At 45.0% G+C, this 22,466-nt stretch overlaps 1 long non-coding RNA gene across 2 annotated transcripts; it reads right to left on the bottom strand.

Moving 5' to 3' along the window:
• Window positions 1-3,335: 3,335 nt before the first annotated feature.
• Window positions 3,336-6,111, bottom strand: LOC135387163 (uncharacterized). Of its 2 annotated transcripts, XR_010420904.1 has the most exons (5): window positions 5,739-6,111; window positions 5,298-5,563; window positions 5,115-5,227; window positions 4,889-5,024; window positions 3,336-4,123 (listed from the first exon to the last, which is right to left on the bottom strand). It is a non-coding gene; the product is annotated as an uncharacterized LOC135387163 (long non-coding RNA). The 2 variants fall into 2 exon arrangements; XR_010420903.1 differs by having other exon boundaries at window positions 3,336-5,024.
• Window positions 6,112-22,466: the final 16,355 nt, after the last annotated feature.

The following is a 22,466-nucleotide window of genomic DNA, read 5'->3' as shown; positions in this document are numbered from 1 at the left end:
TTTCTTTCCTCCTGGATCGCCCGTTTCGGCGTGCCAACGGAAGTCGTCACTGATCGCGGTCCCCAATTCGAGAGCCGCCTATTTACAGCATTCACCAAGCTCCTTGGTACCACGCGCCTCCGCACCACCGCGTACCACCCTGCCTCCAACGGCTTGGTGGAGCGTTTGCATCGACATCTCAAGCAAGCCCTGATGGCCCGCGGCGCGCCCCAGCACTGGACCGAGAATCTGCCGCTGGTCCTCCTCGGCATTCGCGCGGCCTTGAAGACTGACATCCAGTGTTCCTCCGCGGAATTGGTATACGGCACTACCATCCGCCTACCTGCTGACGTGTTTCAAGTCTCCCCCCTGCCGCCCGATGCCCCCTCTGACTACGTGCGCCGTCTACAATCTACACTCTCCCGTCTTCATCCTACGGCTACCCGCCCTCCCCCGCCGTCGCCGGGATACCTTCCCAACGCTCTATCTGAAGCCTCCCACATTTTCCTCCGCGTGGACAGGCTTCGACGGGCTCTTCAGGCCCCATATTCCGGCCCGCACAAAGTGCTCCGTCATGGCACGAAGACCCTCGTCATCGACCTCAACGGCAAGCCAGAAACGGTGTCCATAGACCGCACCAAGCCAGCCTTCATCGACGCGCCCTCCGTGCAGGCCTTCGACACGCCTCTTCCATCGGGCCCGGTGTCCCCCGCCCCGCGCCCTAAAAAGTCAGTTTCCTGGGCTCCCTTGCTTCGGACAATCCTTCCAGTCCCCCCCGAGGCGGAGGGTAGTTTGTAGTGATCCAAGAGACAATGAAGTGCTCACTACAGCACGCTCACGCTTCTGGAGCCCGTGCTCCGAATAAACACTTCTTTTTCTGCTGCCGCACTGGCCGATCCGGTTGTCTCTTTCTCTGGCTCCGGTCGAGCTCCCACAGACACAAGCCTTGTCGGTGATACTCCTCGGACTATGGTCCGTTTTGAAACCTGACTTGGGTTGCACCTCGGCCCAGCTGGTCTATGGAACGACCTTGCGGCTTCCTGGCGAATTCTTCGCACCCCCCCACCACGACCATCCCCGATCCCACCGACTATGTCTCCCGCCTTCGCGACGTCTTCACCGACCTGCGTCCCGCACCCACGCGTCTGGGCTCAACCGCCAAGGTGTACGTCCACCCGGACCTCGCCACATACGCGCACGTATTTGTGCGCGTCGACTCTGTTCGGAAACCGTTACAGCTCCCATACAACGGTCCCTACCTCGTCATCGCTCGCTCTCGGAAGCATTTCGCGGTCCGCATCAAGGCGAAAACAGAGGCGATCGCCATCGACAGGCTCAAGCCGGCCTACACCGAGTCGCCGGCAGCCACCGACATCAACCTTCTGGCGATTGAGGGCTTGTCCTCTGCCCGACACCCTTCACAGCCCGCCAAGCGCAGTCTGCGAGTCTCACGGGCGCCTAACCTCTGTCATCATCACTCATGGTTTTCGTTCATTCGCTAGGGGGGAGGGGGGGGGGCAACTAGCGGCCCGTCGCCATCGTCACCATGATCTTCTTCACCGGGGCGCGTTCTTGGCCATCTCATCGCAGCGCAGCCGTCAGCGCTGTTCGTCACCGTCACCGCGACGCTGGGAAGATGACGATATGCACGAAGTAGCCAAGAACGCCCTTCAAACACGTCGTCGTCTGCTGCGCTTCCGCTCTCCATATCCGGGACGCTTTCGTGACGCTACTCTCGCTACCCGACGCCTGTTTTTAGCTAGAAAAATTAGAAACACTTATCGATATGATGGTTGTTTCTGCCTGAATTGGATGTCATTTCTTCTGTTGTCAAATGTAGCTGCATTTTACCCACCGACAAAGAGCTGGCACCGTAATTTGGTAACAATAGATCCGCAACTTCACCTCAGCCAATGAGAACTTTCCAAGAATCGTCTGCTATCTCTGTGAAGCCGTTCTCGCCGGATACCCTTTGTTGAAACAAAAACATGCTAGTTCTTTTACACCCTGGTAAATTTACTAATTACATGCGACAGTAAGTATACAGCCGTGGTATATCGGCTGCTACACCGGCTAAATACGAGAAAAATGTGTTATCAACGTACTTGCAGCTGAAGCGAAATGGTGATATCCGAAGTACGAAGCGCAGAAAATGCAGCTCCTAGCCTATATGGAAGAATTCCCGGACCTGTGAAATAACTGAGAGGGACATACTATTCACGCACCCCACACAAAAGGTATGTGTACTGCTGTGATCGAATAGTATGTGGACAAGGACTAGAGGCACTTGTACTTGGTACCAACTCAGTGCTCATTGTACATTTTTATTTGTATTTAAATAGAGGAACTGAACAAGAATCGACAATGTCGACACGCACATGTGATGCTATACATGTGCTACCCATTTACAACAGATTTACATAAACCATGTCAAATTATGTAACACAGTGCTGTTTTGCAGACCTATCCTCGGCCCACACAGGACATCCTAGGTGAAGATCTCCCTGAAACCACGGTGCAGAGAAAGCGACATATGAAGACCAAGACGAAATTGATAAAATATAGGTTCCAGGAATCTGCTGGGCCAACGCATCAGTGACAAATGTTACTAGACCGCAAACCCCTGCACAAGGATCCTCAGGTGCTGAAACCACAAGAATGTCGCCCCAGCTGCAGGAGGGTGCCAGTCCTTGTCGTGGACCAAATCGTTTGCATGCTCATCAATGAGGTGGCACAGCTTTGAGAAGTAAACATATTTATCAGTACCATTCTGCTTTTGCTATTTCACTGATTGACTTCCACACAATTACAGCATATTTCTTTAACATAGACCTTTTCCTGGGTCCTGGCTTGTTGTGCACAGTTACTCACACCCTGATCTGTCCAATGACATAATACATTAATTTAATGTAAATAGAGAAATAAACATGCAATGTATAGAGCTGTGAACTGAAGTCAAAAGTGAGTAGTTTGGTATGCAAGGCTATCCAACTCGAACTGAGATGAGGTGCTACCGTGGCTGACATGATGCAACAAAATTCACAATGCATACTGATAGCTAAAGTGTACAACTGCAAAGTTAAACATGGACCCAACGCAACAAAGTAATGGCATAACATATTGACATACATAACAGTAGGTGCAAAAACAAAACACAAGGTGGCGCGACAACCATGAACACAGTTGAACGGCATGTTAGCGAAACAAACAGAAGGCTTTCTAACTTTTTGTGACAACCATAGTTGCGAAAATCAAACGAAACTGGAGAGGCTGTAAAGTGTGAAAAAAGACTTACTGCTCTCAAAATACACACTAACAATTACAGGTGATGCACAAACGACAAAGAAGTTGTGATGATGTATATACATTTCTTGACAGGCTGCTAGAAGTACCTGTTGACAATTCTCTCACGTACGCGCATTGCCTGTGATATGAAGGAGTCATTTCGACTGATGGGTTCACCCTCCTCGCTGGGTTCGTCCTCAATCACTGTAACTGTGGCACTGTCATGTTCTGTAGCTGCCGGTTCAGGCTCCTCTGCAGGCTCAGGCAAATTGTATGAAATGCACATATTGTGTAGCACAGCACAAGCAGTGATGATATTGCAGCCTCTGTCTGGTGCAAAGTGAAGGGTGCGGTACCTTTGCAGGCACCGGAATCGCATTTTCAGCACTCCGAAGCATTGCTCGATTCGAACCCTAGTCCTGCTGTGAGCTGCATTATATGCCACTTCTTTGTCTGATGCCGGAGCCCGGAATGGAGTCATCAACCATGGCTCAAGTGGGTAGCCAAGATCTCCTTTGAAGAAAATGATATGTTACATATGTGTGTATGTATGTGTATATATAGGTATTCAATAAAGATCAGAAGTGGAGACGGTGCTTCTACAGGATAAGGAATAAAAGGGGGACTTTATTAAAAACTAAGAGGGGGTATTCGACGTTTCGACAGCAGCGCTGTCTTCAACAGGAATGGGATACTATGGTGACGCAAGACAATTGCAAAGAATGAGAGGGGAATATGTACAAGGAGAGAGGGCAGCACACGTGCTTTGTCAAACAAAGGTAAAGGGGTACAATGAATCATAGGCAGTCAAGTTCTTCGCCGGAGGGCAATGATTTCCTGGGGTGACCAACCGGGGAGTCTGAAAGAGATACAAAAGAGTGTATGTATTCTGAGAGAATTAGGAATTTAGGTTGCGAACTGTTGAGAGGACGCCGGGGTCCTTGTTGATCTGGCTTTTAAATTTGTAGATCAGGAACGATTCTCTTTGTTCTCTAAGGCGTTGGGATGGAAAACCCGATTGCAGAACGAAAATGGCTATGTCGTTACTATGTGTATATATATATATATATATATATATATACTCTATACAAGTACGAAAAGTCAAAAGGGGTCAAAGAGCTTACACGAAAAAACACAGAGGAGTTTATTAACACTGATAGAGATTGGGGTCAATGTTTATCGCTGCCTTCGATCAGTCCTCCTGGACTGTGGCACTGTCTGCCAACACCTCACCCACATCGGTGTTACTAAACTCCCCTTTGTGCTTTTCTGTAAGCTTTTGTCATCCTCTGACTTTTCCTGCTACATATAGTACATGTATAGGATTATTAAACATGTATAGTGTTCGTGTATCTATTTAACGTGTTACACCATTCACTCTACATATTCCATAACTAGACTTTGTACCTTGTCTTATCTGACACGTTCACTACATTAATGCTAACATTCATTGTAACATCCATCATTGTGTACAAATAGTAATGCTCAAACCTTCCAGCTATGTCTTTCTAAATTGCGTATATTTCTTTACTGTCTCTACCACTATCCTTTCTTTTAGCAATAAATGTCCCATATTTGTGTACATAGATTGTGAGTTTATTTGGCCCACAAGCATGTAACTTACCGAGCAGCCACTCCCCATCGTCGAACAGGACTGAAGCCCTCTGCCGTATCCTGCACATTGACCAGACAGCAGCGTCGTGACAGCTCCCCGGATAGCGTGCATTTAGGTGGAGGATTCTGCGATTAGCATCGCAAATCTGTGCATGAACAGTAACGTTGATATTTGTTGTCCATAGCAACATTGCTACCAATCATCTCTTCTAAAAAGCATGATTCCCATCACGTACCCCCAGCACGTTCAGTGCATGGTACCCATTGTGGCTGTAATAATTGCCATCAGTGAAACGCGGATCCTTGGTGCTGGGCGCTATGATTGCGACCGCTGTGCCGTCGACTGCACCTGCGTGAATAGGGACCCCATAGGTCGTAATAACATTCACCTGAGCCCTGAGCGTTCTTTTACAACATACTAAGGCTTCCAGGCAGGCCTGCAACGTCGTAGAACCCACGTTTCACGGCCAGCTTTCCGGTGTTTGTGGGAAGCGCAGGTACTTGGGTGCGAGATGTTTTATCACAGCCAGGCTGACGGCGTGTAGAGACTCCGAGACAGGGCCCTTGGTCGTGGTGAAATATTCTTCATGAGCTATATTACCAAGAAAGGCCCCGGTCCCGTAGAAACGCAGTGCCATGAGCACCCTTTGTTCGACGGTAAGCGTGGTGGATCGCCACTGCTGCGCTGCAAGTGTTGCGATTGTGAGTACAAATACTATCCACAGCGAAGTTATCCCACCTTACTTTACTATATGTTACTCTTACTCTACTCGCTCTAGCGATATTTAACATGTTGAAGACCGCGTAGAGGCAATACAATGACAGCACTTCGCCATGAATAAACGAAAAGCAATACATACGTCGTTTCAAGTCTTCCCTGACGGCATCGCAGACTTCTCGAACTGCTTCTTTAGAAAGCCCGAAGTGCCTGATGAACGCATCGTCTGACAGGACAGTGAATGCGTCACTGTTAGAACGAAATACGCGTGTTATTTCGTCCTCACGCACGCCAACATCCTCGAAAAATGCGTAGAGCTCCGCCATGTTTTCTTCGCAGACGACGCTCACTGAGGACGAACGACGCAAAGATTTCCGTCGTCTGTCACCCTCGCCCAAATGACGGTTACCGAGATGCGCAGCTGCGGTGGAGGATGGCCAAGAACGGCGTTCCACGTGCAGGTGACGATAGGGGTCACGTGCGCGCGCCGTTGCCGTGGCAACGGTGACGAGCTGCGCTAAGCGATCGTGGCCAAGAACGCGCCCCTGGCGCGAGCTTCATAAGCCTTAGACGAGATCATATATCATTAAACCAGTTCTCGTTGATTCTCGCACCATGAAGGTTGTCTGTCTCTCTACATGAGTCCTGACCGGCGATGATGGAATGCCTCAGCGGGCAGATGGACGTGGCCTAGGACGGTGCCAATAGAACTGGCTGCCAGGCGCAGTAGCGCGCGACAGCAGAGGCGCGTCGTCGTCGTTTTCCACGGGCCGCCACACGCGTTTAGACTCGTATTATGGTGAGCATACTCGTATTGCCAGCTGTAGGATGGGAGCAGCGTAAGCTTGCCCACATCACGCTTCAAAAATAAAGGCCACCTGCGGCAAAGCAAGCGCCACCTGTGGCATGCAAGGGCTCAAGGACTCAGGAGTGAAATGGTGTACCCACGCTTCATCGCACGCGATGATCCGATCAAGGAACGGCTTTCCTTCAATGTCGAAACGGTACCTTAGCTCTTTACCGTACCTTAGGTAAACGGTACCTTAGGAGATTTCCAGTCTTCTCTGCCGGTCAAACACGGAGAGCTGCCTCGGGACCCAACGGGCACTAACTTTCCGAAACTGGAGGTGTTCATGAATGATAGTGTTCAACGTTCCCACAGAAAGGTCCGTCTTTCAAGCCAGTTCGAGACATGTTATCCGTCGGTCCTTGAGGATCAGGCGCTCCACAAGTTGGATATTCTCAGGAACTCTGACACTGGGCTCTGGGCCGCCCCGGCCGGGATCGTTCTGCACTGATGTACGGCCGTCTCGGAACCGTTTGCACCACTCAAACGCTTTGCTGCGGCTAAGTGTATCGTGGGCATATTGAGCCTGAAGGCTTCTGTGAATTTCAGATGATTTTACGTCTTCATTCACGAGAAACTTCATGACAATTCGCTGTTCGATGTGCGCGCTCACCTCGTTGTCGGTCATCTTGTCCAGCACGTGTCTTCTCTTTTGCACAAACTTTGGACCACCACGTGGTGAACGCGGAGGCCTGTCGCTTGTGAAAATGACGCAAAAGAAGAAGCACGAGCCATTCGTACACTCAGGAGACAGAAAGTCCTGGTTTGAACACCTCCTGTACCACATAAATGCACCTACTCGTATTACAGCCCATTAATCAACTTTACTTGACTTGATTCAAATGCACACACAATATTCACAAAGGCCCGTAGCCAGTAATCGAAGCCCGAAACACTAATCACATACAAACGTAGTCTGCAAACAAACGCACGTGGTCTCACTGACTGGTTATTGTTTTTGCGGCAGTGCGCGTGCGCGGTTTGCCAGATTTGCATTTGCACATTGGGGTTGGAGCATGACGTCACGCATCGTACCCAATCGGGAGGGGGTACATTCCTCCCGGCAAACGCTTGTATGATAAGCGCGGACGCGCTACTGAAGGCGGGCCGGAACAGTGCTCTCATTTTCTTATTTTGGTTTCGTCACTGATCATTCTCTCCTATTTCAGAACCAAACAAATTTTCCTGAAGAGAAAATCTGTCTTGGGGTTTTAAGGCAACTTGATGCTTTGTTGTGCCCGTCCTTCGGTGTTCCAGCCTGAAAACGGCTTTCCATCATGCGGAACGCAGCAACCAATCCCAAAATTCGCGGTCACCCCCCCGCCGGCGCACTCCGTCACTATACTCAGCCGCTATGCGGGAAGCGGCCTTACAGGATGTGAATTAAATGGGAGACAGCGTTTATGCCAATTAACAGCAAAACAGAATAAAATTTTAAAGATGTCATCGTCTAGTAGAGAAGAACACCATGTAAAGAACCCCTGGAGACATGAAAGGTGCCAGCAGAATATAAGCCTAGTGCACCCTGGCCAAATGAATTTTAATGCATTGCGCCTATGGGGATTCCGTCGATTTTTGCACATCGCCCATGTTTAGACTACAATTTTTCGACAAAGGCAGTCAAATTCTGGAAATGTCATCGCCTATTTTCGTTCAGCACGTCCTCCAGGCCACATACCAACCACGGCACGATGTGTGAGTGTTAATCCTGATGCACCCAGGGCCTTCAAAGTTGCGACTCAGACGGGGTTCCCCTCCTAGGCGCTCGACGGACTAAGTCCCAGTATTATCGTAATACGGATGCGCTGAGACTGTACGGCCGGTCTCAAGGAGTTCGAAACGAGAACGGTCATTTTTTCCAGAACTCGAAGGGACTGACAGAACAGACAACTTTATTTTGAGTGAGTAATATACAAATGATACCGTTTTGTATTTTATATCGCTTTCATATTAAACTATACAACTTGATAAAACTGTCCATTTCGAGTGCGGTTTTGGAAGCGATTTTGTCAAACGCGACCTCTCAGGGTGCAACAGTGGAACAAGGTACGGGGTTCAAACCCCGTGATCTTACTTTCACATTTACATACTACAAAATCAGCTTAGGACATCTTTAATATTATTTTTATATCAAATGATATTAAGCCCCAAAGTTGACGAAATTCGCCACTTGGCCATTTCGAGTGCCGTTTTGGAAGCGATTTTGTCAAACGCGACCTCTCAGGGTGCAACAGTGGAACAAGGTACGGGGTTCAAACCCCGTGATCTTACTTTCACATTTACATACTACAAAATCAGCTTAGGACATCTTTAATATTATTTTTATATCAAATGATATTAAGCCCCAAAGTTGACGAAATTCGCCACTTGGCCATTTCGAGTGCCGTTTTGGAAGCGATTTTGTCAAACGCGACCTCTCAGGGTGCAACAGTGGAACAAGGTACGGGGTTCAAACCCCGTGATCTTACTTTCACATTTACATACTACAAAATCAGCTTAGGACATCTTTAATATTATTTTTATATCAAATGATATTAAGCCCCGAAGTTGACGAAATTCGCCACTTGGCCATTTCGAGTGCCGTTTTGGAAGCGATTTTGTCAAACGCGACCTCTCAGGGTGCAACAGTGGAACAAGGTACGGGGTTCAAACCCCGTGATCTTACTTTCACATTTACATACTACAAAGTCAGCTTAGGACATCTTTAATATTATCTTTATATCAAATGATATTAAGCCCCGAAGTTGACGAAATTCGCCACTTGGCCATTTCGAGTGCCGTTTTGGAAGCGAATTTTGTCAAACGCGACCTCTCAGAGTGCAACAGTGGAACAAGGTACGGGGTTCAAACCCCGTGATCTTACTTTCACATTTACATACTACAAAATCAGCTTAGGACATCTTTAATATTATTTTTATATCAAAATATATTAAGCCCCGAAGTTGATGAAATTCGCCACTTGGCCATTTCGAGTGCCGTTTTGGAAGCGATTTTGTCAAACGCGACCTCTCAGGGTGCAACAGTGGAACAAGGTACGGGGTTCAAACCCCGTGATCTTACTTTCACATTTACATACTACAAAATCAGCTTAGGACATCTTTAATATTATTTTTATATCAAATGATATTAAGCCCCAAAGTTGACGAAATTCGCCACTTGGCCATTTCGAGTGCCGTTTTGGAAGCGATTTTGTCAAACGCGACCTCTCAGGGTGCAACAGTGGAACAAGGTACGGGGTTCAAACCCCGTGATCTTACTTTCACATTTACATATTACAAAATTAGCTTAGGACATCTTTAATATCATTTTTATATCAAATGATATTAAGCCCCGAAGTTGATGAAATTGGCCATTTGGCCATTTCGAGTGCCGTTTTGGAAGCCATTTTGTCAAACCCGACCTCTCAGGGTGCATCAGGGAAACAAGATACGGGGTTCAAACCCCGTGATCTTACTTTCACATATACATATTACAAAATTAGCTTAGGACATCTTTAATATCATTTTTATATCAAATGATATTAAGCCCCAAAGTTGACGAAATTGGCCACTTGGCCATTTCGAGTGCCGTTTTGGAAGCGATTTTGTCAAACCCGACCTCTCAGGGTGCAACAGGGGAACAAGGTACGAGGTTCAAACCCCGTGATCTTACTTTCACATATACATATTACAAAATTAGCTTAGGACATCTTTAATATTATTTTTATATCAAATGATATTAAGCCCCAAAGTTGACGAAATTGGCCACTTGGCCATTTCGAGTGCCGTTTTGGAAGCGATTTTGTCAAACGCGACCTCTCAGAGTGCAACAGGGGAACAAGGTACGGGGTTCAAACCCCGTGATCTTACTTTCACATATACATATTACAAAATTAGCTTAGGACATCTTTAATATTATTTTTATATCAAATGATATTAAGCCCTGAAGTTGACGAAATTGGCAATTTGGCCATTTCGAGTGCCGTTTTGGAAGCGATTTTGTCAAACGCGACCTCTCAGCGCGCAACAGTGGAACAAGATACGGGGTTCAAACCCCGTGATCTTACTTTCACATATACATACTACAAAATCAGCTTAGGACATCTTTAATATTATTGTTATATCAAATGATATTAAGTCCCGAATTTGATGAAATTGGCCATGTGGCCATTTCGAGTGCCGTTTTGGAGCGATTTTGTCAAACTCGACCTGTCATGGTGCAACAGGGGAACAATGTACGGGGTTCAAACCGCATGATCTTAGTTTCAGATATACACATTAGAAAATCAGCTTTGGACATCTTTAATATTATTGTTGTATCAAAATATATTAAGCCCCGAAGTTGATGAAATTGGCAATTTGGCCATTTCGAGTGCCGTTTTGGAAGCGATTTTGTCAAACGCGACCTCTCAGGGTGCAACAGAGGAACAAGGTACGGGGTTCAAACCCCGTGATCTTACTTTCACGTATACATATTACAAAATTAGCTTAGGACATCTTTAATATTATTTTTATATCAAATGATATTAAGCCCCAAAGTTGACGAAATTGGCCACTTGGCCATTTCGAGTGCCGTTTTGGAGCGATTTTGTCAAACTCGACCTGTCATGGTGCAACAAGGGAACAATGTACGGGGTTCAAACCCCATGATCTTAGTTTCAGATATACACATTAGAAAATCAGCTTTGGACATCTTTAATATTATTGTTATATCAAAATATATTAAGCCCCGAAGTTGATGAAATAGGCCATTTGGCCATTCCGAGTGCCATTTTGGAAGCGATTTTGTAAAACGCGCCCTCTCGGGGTGCAACAGGGGAACAAGATACGGCGTTCAAACCCCGTGATCTTACTTTCACATTTACATACTACAAAATCAGCTTAGGACATCTTTAATATTATTTTTATATCAAATGATATTAAGCCCCAAAGTTGACGAAATTCGCCACTTGGCCATTTCGAGTGCCGTTTTGGAAGCGATTTTGTCAAACGCGACCTCTCAGGGTGCAACAGAGGAACAAGGTACGGGGTTCAAACCCCGTGATCTTACTTTCACGTATACATATTACAAAATTAGCTTAGGACATCTTTAATATTATTTTTATATCAAATGATATTAAGCCCCAAAGTTGACGAAATTGGCCACTTGGCCATTTCGAGTGCCGTTTTGGAGCGATTTTGTCAAACTCGACCTGTCATGGTGCAACAAGGGAACAATGTACGGGGTTCAAACCCCGTGATCTTACTTTCACATTTACATATTACAAAATCAGCTTAGGACATCTTTAATATTATTTTTATATCAAATGATATTAAGCCCCAAAGTTGACGAAATTGGCCACTTGGCCATTTCGAGTGCCGTTTTGGAGCGATTTTGTCAAACTCGACCTGTCATGGTGCAACAGTGGAACAAGGTACGGGGTTCAAACCCCGTGATCTTACTTTCACATTTACATACTACAAAGTCAGCTTAGGACATCTTTAATATTATCTTTATATCAAATGATATTAAGCCCCGAAGTTGACGAAATTCGCCACTTGGCCATTTCGAGTGCCGTTTTGGAAGCGAATTTTGTCAAACGCGACCTCTCAGAGTGCAACAGTGGAACAAGGTACGGGGTTCAAACCCCGTGATCTTACTTTCACATTTACATACTACAAAATCAGCTTAGGACATCTTTAATATTATTTTTATATCAAAATATATTAAGCCCCGAAGTTGATGAAATTCGCCACTTGGCCATTTCGAGTGCCGTTTTGGAAGCGATTTTGTCAAACGCGACCTCTCAGGGTGCAACAGTGGAACAAGGTACGGGGTTCAAACCCCGTGATCTTACTTTCACATTTACATACTACAAAATCAGCTTAGGACATCTTTAATATTATTTTTATATCAAATGATATTAAGCCCCAAAGTTGACGAAATTCGCCACTTGGCCATTTCGAGTGCCGTTTTGGAAGCGATTTTGTCAAACGCGACCTCTCAGGGTGCAACAGTGGAACAAGGTACGGGGTTCAAACCCCGTGATCTTACTTTCACATTTACATATTACAAAATTAGCTTAGGACATCTTTAATATCATTTTTATATCAAATGATATTAAGCCCCGAAGTTGATGAAATTGGCCATTTGGCCATTTCGAGTGCCGTTTTGGAAGCCATTTTGTCAAACCCGACCTCTCAGGGTGCATCAGGGAAACAAGATACGGGGTTCAAACCCCGTGATCTTACTTTCACATATACATATTACAAAATTAGCTTAGGACATCTTTAATATCATTTTTATATCAAATGATATTAAGCCCCAAAGTTGACGAAATTGGCCACTTGGCCATTTCGAGTGCCGTTTTGGAAGCGATTTTGTCAAACCCGACCTCTCAGGGTGCAACAGGGGAACAAGGTACGAGGTTCAAACCCCGTGATCTTACTTTCACATATACATATTACAAAATTAGCTTAGGACATCTTTAATATTATTTTTATATCAAATGATATTAAGCCCCAAAGTTGACGAAATTGGCCACTTGGCCATTTCGAGTGCCGTTTTGGAAGCGATTTTGTCAAACGCGACCTCTCAGAGTGCAACAGGGGAACAAGGTACGGGGTTCAAACCCCGTGATCTTACTTTCACATATACATATTACAAAATTAGCTTAGGACATCTTTAATATTATTTTTATATCAAATGATATTAAGCCCTGAAGTTGACGAAATTGGCAATTTGGCCATTTCGAGTGCCGTTTTGGAAGCGATTTTGTCAAACGCGACCTCTCAGCGCGCAACAGTGGAACAAGATACGGGGTTCAAACCCCGTGATCTTACTTTCACATATACATACTACAAAATCAGCTTAGGACATCTTTAATATTATTGTTATATCAAATGATATTAAGTCCCGAATTTGATGAAATTGGCCATGTGGCCATTTCGAGTGCCGTTTTGGAGCGATTTTGTCAAACTCGACCTGTCATGGTGCAACAGGGGAACAATGTACGGGGTTCAAACCGCATGATCTTAGTTTCAGATATACACATTAGAAAATCAGCTTTGGACATCTTTAATATTATTGTTGTATCAAAATATATTAAGCCCCGAAGTTGATGAAATTGGCAATTTGGCCATTTCGAGTGCCGTTTTGGAAGCGATTTTGTCAAACGCGACCTCTCAGGGTGCAACAGAGGAACAAGGTACGGGGTTCAAACCCCGTGATCTTACTTTCACGTATACATATTACAAAATTAGCTTAGGACATCTTTAATATTATTTTTATATCAAATGATATTAAGCCCCAAAGTTGACGAAATTGGCCACTTGGCCATTTCGAGTGCCGTTTTGGAGCGATTTTGTCAAACTCGACCTGTCATGGTGCAACAAGGGAACAATGTACGGGGTTCAAACCCCATGATCTTAGTTTCAGATATACACATTAGAAAATCAGCTTTGGACATCTTTAATATTATTGTTATATCAAAATATATTAAGCCCCGAAGTTGATGAAATAGGCCATTTGGCCATTCCGAGTGCCATTTTGGAAGCGATTTTGTAAAACGCGCCCTCTCGGGGTGCAACAGGGGAACAAGATACGGCGTTCAAACCCCGTGATCTTACTTTCACATTTACATACTACAAAATCAGCTTAGGACATCTTTAATATTATTTTTATATCAAATGATATTAAGCCCCAAAGTTGACGAAATTCGCCACTTGGCCATTTCGAGTGCCGTTTTGGAAGCGATTTTGTCAAACGCGACCTCTCAGGGTGCAACAGAGGAACAAGGTACGGGGTTCAAACCCCGTGATCTTACTTTCACGTATACATATTACAAAATTAGCTTAGGACATCTTTAATATTATTTTTATATCAAATGATATTAAGCCCCAAAGTTGACGAAATTGGCCACTTGGCCATTTCGAGTGCCGTTTTGGAGCGATTTTGTCAAACTCGACCTGTCATGGTGCAACAAGGGAACAATGTACGGGGTTCAAACCCCATGATCTTAGTTTCAGATATACACATTAGAAAATCAGCTTTGGACATCTTTAATATTATTGTTATATCAAAATATATTAAGCCCCGAAGTTGACGAAATAGGCCATTTGGCCATTCCGAGTGCCATTTTGGAAGCGATTTTGTAAAACGCGCCCTCTCGGGGTGCAACAGGGGAACAAGATACGGCGTTCAAACCCCGTGATCTTACTTTCATATATACATACTACAAAATCAGCTTAGGACATCTTTAATATTATTGTTATATCAAAATATATTAAGCCCCGAAGTTGATGAAATAGGCCATTTGGCCATTCCGAGTGCCATTTTGGAAGCGATTTTGTAAAACGCGCCCTCTCGGGGTGCAACAGGGGAACAAGATACGGCGTTCAAACCGCATGATCTTAGTTTCAGATATACACATTAGAAAATCAGCTTTGGACATCTTTAATATTATTGTTGTATCAAAATATATTAAGCCCCGAAGTTGATGAAATTGGCAATTTGGCCATTTCGAGTGCCGTTTTGGAAGCGATTTTGTCAAACGCGACCTCTCAGGGTGCAACAGAGGAACAAGGTACGGGGTTCAAACCCCGTGATCTTACTTTCACGTATACATATTACAAAATTAGCTTAGGACATCTTTAATATTATTTTTATATCAAATGATATTAAGCCCCAAAGTTGACGAAATTGGCCACTTGGCCATTTCGAGTGCCGTTTTGGAGCGATTTTGTCAAACTCGACCTGTCATGGTGCAACAAGGGAACAATGTACGGGGTTCAAACCCCATGATCTTAGTTTCAGATATACACATTAGAAAATCAGCTTTGGACATCTTTAATATTATTGTTATATCAAAATATATTAAGCCCCGAAGTTGATGAAATAGGCCATTTGGCCATTCCGAGTGCCATTTTGGAAGCGATTTTGTAAAACGCGCCCTCTCGGGGTGCAACAGGGGAACAAGATACGGCGTTCAAACCCCGTGATCTTACTTTCACATTTACATACTACAAAATCAGCTTAGGACATCTTTAATATTATTTTTATATCAAATGATATTAAGCCCCAAAGTTGACGAAATTCGCCACTTGGCCATTTCGAGTGCCGTTTTGGAAGCGATTTTGTCAAACGCGACCTCTCAGGGTGCAACAGAGGAACAAGGTACGGGGTTCAAACCCCGTGATCTTACTTTCACGTATACATATTACAAAATTAGCTTAGGACATCTTTAATATTATTTTTATATCAAATGATATTAAGCCCCAAAGTTGACGAAATTGGCCACTTGGCCATTTCGAGTGCCGTTTTGGAGCGATTTTGTCAAACTCGACCTGTCATGGTGCAACAAGGGAACAATGTACGGGGTTCAAACCCCATGATCTTAGTTTCAGATATACACATTAGAAAATCAGCTTTGGACATCTTTAATATTATTGTTATATCAAAATATATTAAGCCCCGAAGTTGATGAAATAGGCCATTTGGCCATTCCGAGTGCCATTTTGGAAGCGATTTTGTAAAACGCGCCCTCTCGGGGTGCAACAGGGGAACAAGATACGGCGTTCAAACCCCGTGATCTTACTTTCATATATACATACTACAAAATCAGCTTAGGACGCTTTTTGCTTAGCGAGTGTCGTTTTGGAAGCAGTTTCTTCAAACGCGACCTCTCCATGTACGCCCTGGCACCAGGATTAAAGGGGCTTCGCACGGTTTAAAAGGCTCGATCTGCTGCCGAACGTTGCGGTAGCCTCTGTTACAATCCCAGTACAAGCCGTTCATAGTATCTTTTTGGCACCATGATACATATCATTTGAGTCATTGTAAAGGGCCCTGCTGCCGCCGTTTCCAAATTTTGCGGTGGTTTCCGATGCAATCACAGGAGAGGGGCATAACATAAGCCGTCGCGTCTTTATATGTGTGTAAAATGTCTGCCACCGTGATTAAAGAAGTTTTTGTCCGTTTTAAAGGGCTCTGCTGCAGCCTTTTATGGAGTTTGCGGCCGCATCCGTTATAATTCCAGTAGAATGGCAATAGCATAAGCCGTTGCGTATACTTATATGACTTTGGAACTATGATACAAGGGGTATCGACCGTTTTAAAGGGCTCTGCTGCCGCATTTTCCGTATTTTGCGGTTGTCTCTGTTACAATCCCAGTAGAAGGGCATAGCACAAGCCATTGATGACATGTCATCGGCAGCATGGTACAAGGGGTCTCGCCCGTTCTGAAGGGCTATGCTGCATCCTTTTCCGATATTTGCGGTCGCCTGTGTTATGATCTCGGTAGAATGACATAGTATAAGTTGTTGATAATATGTCTTTGGCAGCATGACACAAGGGGTTTTGCTCGTTTAAGAGGGCTCTGCTTCCACGTTTTCCGAATTTGGCGATCGCCTGTGTTATAACTCCAGCAGAATAGCATTGCACAAGCCACTGATAACTTTCTTTCTTTCGCTCCATGATACAGGGAGTATCGCCCGTTTTAAAAGGCCTTGCTGCCGCCGTATCCAAATTTTGCGGTCCCCTCTTGCGCAATTCCGGTAGAAAGGCATAGCATAAGCCGTCATGAATATGCCTTTTGGTACCATGATACAAGGGGTTTCGTACGTTTTAAAGGACTGTGCTGCTGCCTTTTCCGAATTTTGTGGTCGCTTCTGTTGCGATCCCTGTAGAAGAGCATCATAAGCCGTTGATAATATCTCTTTGGAACCATGATTAAAGAGGCTTCGCTCGTTCTAAAGGGGCTCTGCTGCGGTCTTTTACGGATTTTGCGGTCGCCTCCGTTACAATCCCAGTGGGAAGGGCAATAGCGTAAGCCGTCTCGAACATGCATTTGGCACCATGATACAAAGGGTTTTGCCCGTTTTAGAGGGCTCTGCCGGCGCCTTTTCCAAATTTTGCGATCACCACTGTTAAAATCCCAGTACAAGGGCCTAGTATAAGTCGTTGATAATGGCTTCGCTATGCAGAATACACCTGTGACTCTTTGTGGTGTATTCCTCGGTTGCCCCTGCCATCATCGGGGTTGCAGAAAGGTTACTTTTTACTTTTCTCAAAGATGTTGGCAAGTGATACAATGTTTCAGAAGGAGACTGTGGATCATTTCTTGTGGGTAGACGTGTAAGCGAATCATGGACTTCTTTATGCGTGCTGCACTTCGAGAAAAAATGGTTGATTACCATGAACAGTGAAATTCAAACGGCTTCGTAACGGATATGTATTTTCATCTATGATGTCTTTTCCTCAGACTTTAGCACCAGTGCTCGTAGGTGTCTGTTGCCGTGTAAATGTTCGGACTGCCGGCGATTTGCCGTGCAAGTTCACTTTTGTGCCCCGTATCTTGGCAAGTTTTTTTCCTTGCCATATCGTCGCGGCTCTCTCATGCTGAATTCAAACGGAAGGTATCAGCTTTTAGTCCGTTGCGCAACTCGTATCAGCAGCGAAGAGGAACGACAATTTCTTCTTTGTCATTGTTGTTGCGGCTGGCACTATCATCAATGCGCATAGAAGCCAAGATGCGGTACCCGGCGTGATAAGATGTCTGCGTGATTTCGAGTGGAGCGAACCATAGGGTGGTATATCTATATGGATACATATCTATGGGTATATGCATTGGTGGCCAAGCTGTATCGGGAATTCTCATGAATTACAGGGGAGTGGTTGGAAAAATTCAGGGGGAGTGTACACCTCCCTAGAGGGTGGGGGTAATGACCCTGGAAAGGACCGCAATTATAGCAAAGTACCTTAGCGTAAACAGCTGAGCGGTATAGTTATTAGGCATTCGCATATACAATTCGTCAATGAAAAACTTCACTTGACACACCAACAGAAACAAATGAGCTTCTTTTCCAAATGAGACATTGAAAATTTGAAAGGTGTTGCAAGTTCTTCGTACATAGTTCTTCACGAACGATTATCCCAATGTTCAGGAGCACTGAAATTGTCGGTTTACACACTGTATTGTTGATTTTGCTTGCATTTTCAACGTGAAAAAGAGAACAAAATCAGGGAAAGAGAAATAATTAAAAATTTTCACACAATGACCCTCGTACATAACTACTCCATCTATTTTTTTTTATTTTTTTTCTCTGCGCCTCTCTGTGCTCCGTATATAGTTTTTCGCGCATGATATCCGGAGAGGCTCCTGCTATGCTGTAAGCCAGTAAACTTAGTGTAATAATTAAGATGATGTCATTCTCTGCACTTGTCTCCACTGTTACTTCTCAATTATCATATTACTTACAGTGTAGTTTATCAAAATGCACGTTCAGACCAGATCGCTATAACTACTTGTTGAGGTTCATGAGTCACAAGAACTGCTCGAATGTGAATGTACTTCCTAACGTCGACAGGAGCAGCACTACATCGAGCAAGGCTAAAAACAATGCCTGAAAACCTGGTTTCATTCCGAATTCTTCATTATTGGTGTGTGCGTGTGTGTGGGGGGGGGGGGGCAGCTTTATTCTATTTAGTGGTCAAGAGCCCTCGGGACACAGAATAGCCGACTGCAAGCCATGCACATGCGGCCCGCGTGTGTGAAAGCCCTGATTGCCCTGATCTAAGCATTGCTTCATCTTAAGCGAGAAATAAATAATGTACTTGAGGGCGCGTAGCACTTGTTTAGCGTTATCTCCAAATCTGGTATTTAGTTCTGCTCCAAAATCTCTGGTCCAAAGAAGTCGCGTTTGATCAAATCATTGCCACTCGCAGACGCCACCACTCGCATCGCCAAATTGTCCATATCTTCCATTTCATTTAGTAATAACTGTGGATATAAACGTGATATCGAAGATGTCATCACTTATTTACGTAGTCTGTATATCCATGCTTAATAGCTATGAGTCCGCGGCCCATACCTGTTTCCCTTGCTAGAGCCTGCGAAGTAGCGTTTGGTCAAATCATTCATTTTCAAGCGACCAAAGAACAAACAGGAGACAAGATCACACACAAGTCGCTCTGTTATTGTTTCGTGTTTCTTCTTTGGTCACTTGTGGCTTTACACCAACCAGCCCAATCTATATACTTCAAACATTTTGCCAAATCGTCGCCCAAGTGGCACTCACTGGCGCCAGTTTGTCAGTTTCCTCTATTTTAGCTCGTAATAACTCTTGATACCAATTTGATACTGACGGTATCATCATAAAATTACGTAGTCTGTGTATCGTCTGCGGACCGTAGCTGCTGTCCTTGCTGCACTCTTAGAACTCGCATTTAGTCAATTTGTCGTCCAGAAGGCTATCACAGGCGCCAACCTGCCAATTTCATCCGGCAATCTCCCGATATCTGGAAAGTCTCATGCGCGTTCCCACAATTATACATCACGTCTTATTCTTTATCTTACGCGAATGCTCCCGGGCGTGTTATCGGTGTTGTTATCAGGTCGGGGCGCGAAAAGGGAATTGTTCGCCTCAGATATGTCCTCCTCTCCCTGCCCAGATCTGTTCCTCCTCACGTACCCACGCGCCACCCTGTAAACTTAGCTTCCTTCCGTAGTCCTCTGCTATCAGGTCAAGCCGCGTTTCAGAGGGGTGTCCCTGAATGCTGCTCTTGAACGAACTATTTTTCCACAATTGCTATAATAATAAAAATAAAAATAATAATAGTTTTTATTACAAGTATATAGACTTCGTACAGAACACAGGCCCGCCTAAACCGCTAGGTTTCATCAACTTTCGAATAATAATAATAATAATGTTTTATTGGTGCCGAAGAACGGCCACAGGGACCGTATATTGGCGCACACAACATCAGTCACATTGTTAATGCAATACAGTACAATACAATACGATACAAAAAAGACAGCACGATATGTTAATATATATAAAAAAAAGAAAGAGACAAGATGTAAAAAAAAAACAAAGATTTAACAGACACTTGGTTATATCTGTTTTGAAGGACGCATAGGAAGGAGAAAAAAATGTCACAGGACTTGGGAATCGAGTTCAGCATCATTTCACAACGTATACTGTAATTTCACGCGTATTAGCCGCGGCTTATGCGCGATTTTTTTTTTTCGCGGGCGCTTTGCGGCTTATTCGATGTCTATTTCTCAGGGGCATTTTCCCCATACCCTAGTTTTAACAAAAGGGCCGACAGTGCCTCCGGAACTGCACGAGATTTCATCCAGGCTGATGGCGCTGAGACTCCCATCTGGAAGGCTAGCCGAAGATGGCCGAAGGATGTGCACGTCGTTCCGCGCATTTTTAAAAATAACTTGACATGCTCCTAGTCATTGCGAATGACATCTTCTGCCCTGATTTGTTGAAACTGGGTGGCGTACGCCTTTCTGTGACACTTTACATTTGTGTTAATTAGCGGCTGTACCGCACTGTCATTGCACGAACAATGCATAACTGGGGTGCGTTCACATTCGTGCAGGCTGACCTTCCGGGTACCTTCCCCGATACAGCTTCAACGAAACAGGTGACAGTGATTCATGTCTTCTGGAAGACCACTGACGCGTAGGCAACACAATGTACCACCTGCATTGAGTAATCGGCGAGCACGGCATGCCAGCACGGGTAGACTTTTATAGGGTAAGACCCTGTATGTTTGTATGACGCTTGCAGAGAGGGAATTGCGGAACGCCCTCAACATCCGTCGTCTGTTAATGCTATGTTTTCCATCAAACTGCACAGAAACTACACCACTTGTTCGCGTTGGACTTTTTCTGGCATTGTCGGTGATGAACATCGAGTAAAACGGCACTATAGTTTCAGAATCAACCGGCCGGATGCGATAGTCCCTTTAAATAGACTTGGGCAGTTTCGCACCATTCTGACGATGGAATCCGCGTGGATTCCGAAACGTCATTACTTGTTTTCTTACTTAAACCGTTGTGTATGCCAGTGTAGGCAAGGAGTATGCGAGGGAGAAAAACGAAACCGGATGTCTTCAGAGGAGTAGTTTTTATTCGGTGTCTCGAAAACCATGCCATTTTGTGAGCTGAGACTTTCCACACAGCATGTAAGCCTCCGTGACAGTTGGAAAAAAATCAACTTCCGGTTTTCCCGGACTGTCCCTTTAAACTGGCTATTTTGAACATGTTTCGCCCGCGCCGATCCATACCCAAGCAGCACAAAATATTGGGCCCATATTGGCTGGTCATTGGCGATACGGGTCCAATATGGGACGCGATTTGCCAGGATTTCCCCCATATTGGCTCAAACTTGGCAATATGGGCCCCATATTGCTCGTGTACACCCCATATTGACTGAAAATGCAGAAAATGGTACGTATCCGTGTTGTACAAATGCCCAAGCAGTACTGCAAGACTGGTCGTTGAAGCGTGTGCAGTGCCCAATTCAATACGTCGTTACATCCAACAACTTCCCGCAGATGACACACATGTTCGAAACAGTCAACATACGTGGCAATCCCACTAAAATTCACTACGACTCAACTCCTCGTTCAGTTTCATGTCAGTCAGTCAGTTTCATGTCAGTTTCTAGTCAGTTTCATCGCACATTCGCCTATTTGCAGATGACTGCGTCGTCTATCGCACAGTCCATTCCACAGCTGACCATATAGCCTTACAGAGAGACTTGTATAAAATAAGCGAATGGTACGAAACCTGGCAGATGTCACTTAACCCCAGAAAATGTAAACACGTGATGTTTTCACGAAAACAACTGATTGAGTAACAATCATGGTAAATATCGAAGTGGTTGAGCACCGCAATGCGAAGTTATAACGCAGAACGTGCGATTCCCATAGTCAAACGAACCAAGATGGCGGCGTTGCGAAGCACAGTTGACACGCAGCTCCCCAGATGGCGACGTGTCGCTTTGGCAGACAGAGACGTCTCCGCGTTATGTTATTTCACTACCTTTCAGTATAAGCGGACGATATCCTTTTTTGGTTATCTGCTAATTATCTCGGCAATTACCTTCCACACGGTTACACGAAAGCTAATGAAAACCGCCATTCCATCCGGCTGGCGGGATATGCGACACGTCGCCGTCTGGGGAGCATGTCAACTGCGCTTTGCAACACCGCCATCTTGATTGTTTTGACTACAGTAATTGCACGCTTTGTGTTATAACTTTACGC

This window comes from Ornithodoros turicata, chromosome 3 (genome assembly GCF_037126465.1).
Source record: "Ornithodoros turicata isolate Travis chromosome 3, ASM3712646v1, whole genome shotgun sequence".
NCBI lineage: Eukaryota > Metazoa > Arthropoda > Arachnida > Ixodida > Argasidae > Ornithodoros > Ornithodoros turicata.
The sequence above is the reverse complement of the archived record's forward strand: the minus strand, read 5'-3'. Positions and strand labels throughout refer to the sequence as shown.